Here is a 2,122-nt window from a genome sequence, read left to right on the forward strand (position 1 = left end):
TTGGCTGTAGAGGAGACCAGGGTGGTTGTCAGTGTTTTTATTACACCTGTTTACTACACCTAGAGGAGACCAGGGCTGGTTGTCTCACAGTGTTTATTACACCTGTAGAGGAGACCAGGGCTGGTTGTCTCAGTGTTTACTACACCTGTAGAGGAGACCAGGGCTGGTTGTCTCACAGTGTTTATTACACCTGTAGAGGAGACCAGGGCTGGTTGTCTCAGTGTTTATTACACCTGTAGAGGAGACCAGGGCTGGTTGTCTCAGTGTTTATTACACCTGTAGAGGAGACCAGGGCTGGTTGTCTCACAGTGTTTATTACACCTGTAGAGGAGACCAGGGCTGTTTATTCTAGAGGAGACCAGGGCTGGTTGTTAGTGTTTATTACACCTGTAGAGGAGACCAGGGCTGGTTGTCTCAGTGTTTATTAGACCTGTAGAGGAGACCAGGGCTGGTTGTCTCACAGTGTTTATTACACCTGTAGAGGAGACCAGGGCTGGTTGTCTCAGTGTTTATTACACCTGTAGAGGAGACCAGGGCTGGTTGTCTCAGTGTTTACTACACCTGTAGAGGAGACCAGGGATGGTTGTCTCAGTGTTTATTACACCTGTAGAGGAGACCAGGGCTGCTTGTCTCACAGTGTTTACTACACCTGTAGAGGAGACCAGGGCTGGTTGTCTCAGTGTTTATTACACCTGTAGAGGAGACCAGGGCTGGTTGTCTCACAGTGTTTATTACACCTGTAGAGGAGACCAGGGCTGGTTGTCTCAGTGTTTATTACACCTGTAGAGGAGACCAGGGCTGGTTGTCTCAGTGTTTATTACACCTGTAGAGGAGACCAGGGCTGGTTGTCTCACAGTGTTTACTACACCTGTAGAGGAGACCAGGGCTGGTTGTCTCAGTGTTTATTACACCTGTAGAGGAGACCAGGGCTGGTTGTCTCACAGTGTTTACTACACCTGTAGAGGAGACCAGGGCTGGTTGTCTCACAGTGTTTATTACACCTGTAGAGGAGACCAGGGCTGGTTGTCTCAGTGTTTATTACACCTGTAGAGGAGACCAGGGCAGGTTGTCTCAGAGTGTTTACTACACCTGTAGAGGAGACCAGGGCTGGTTGTCTCACAGTGTTTACTACACCTGTAGAGGAGACCAGGGCTGGTTGTCTCAGTGTTTATTACACCTGTAGAGGAGACCAGGGCTGGTTGTCTCACAGTGTTTACTACACCTGTAGAGGAGACCAGGGCTGGTTGTCTCAGTGTTTACTACACCTGTAGAGGAGACCAGGGCTGGTTGTCTCAGTGTTTATTACACCTGTAGAGGAGACCAGGGCTGGTTGTCTCAGTGTTTATTACACCTATAGAGGAGACCAGGGCTGGTTGTCTCACAGTGTTTACTACACCTGTAGAGGAGACCAGGGCTGGTTGTCTCACAGTGTTTATTACACCTGTAGAGGAGACCAGGGCTGGTTGTCTCAGTGTTTATTACACCTGTAGAGGAGACCAGGGCTGGTTGTCTCAGTGTTTATTACACCTGTAGAGGAGACCAGGGCTGGTTGTCTCACAGTGTTTACTACACCTGTAGAGGAGACCAGGGCTGGTTGTCTCAGTGTTTACTACACCTGTAGAGGAGACCAGCGCTGGTTGTCTCACAGTGTTTACTACACCTGTAGAGGAGACCAGGGCTGGTTGTCTCACAGTGTTTACTACACCTGTAGAGGAGACCAGGGCTGGTTGTCTCACAGTGTTTATTACACCTGTAGAGGAGACCAGGGCTGGTTGTCTCACAGTGTTTACTACACCTGTAGAGGAGACCAGGGCTGGTTGTCTCACAGTGTTTACTACACCTGTAGAGGAGACCAGGGCTGGTTGTCTCAGTGTTTATTACACCTGTAGAGGAGACCAGGGCTGGTTGTCTCACAGTGTTTACTACACCTGTAGAGGAGACCAGGGCTGGTTGTCTCACAGTGTTTATTACACCTGTAGAGGAGACCAGGGCTGGTTGTCTCACAGTGTTTACTACACCTGTAGAGGAGACCAGGGCTGGTTGTCTCAGTGTTTACTACACCTGTAGAGGAGACCAGCGCTGGTTGTCTCACAGTGTTTACTACACCTGTAGAGGAGACCAG

The sequence above is a fragment of the Oncorhynchus nerka genome, linkage group LG22 (assembly GCF_034236695.1).
Source record: "Oncorhynchus nerka isolate Pitt River linkage group LG22, Oner_Uvic_2.0, whole genome shotgun sequence".
Taxonomy (NCBI): domain Eukaryota; kingdom Metazoa; phylum Chordata; class Actinopteri; order Salmoniformes; family Salmonidae; genus Oncorhynchus; species Oncorhynchus nerka.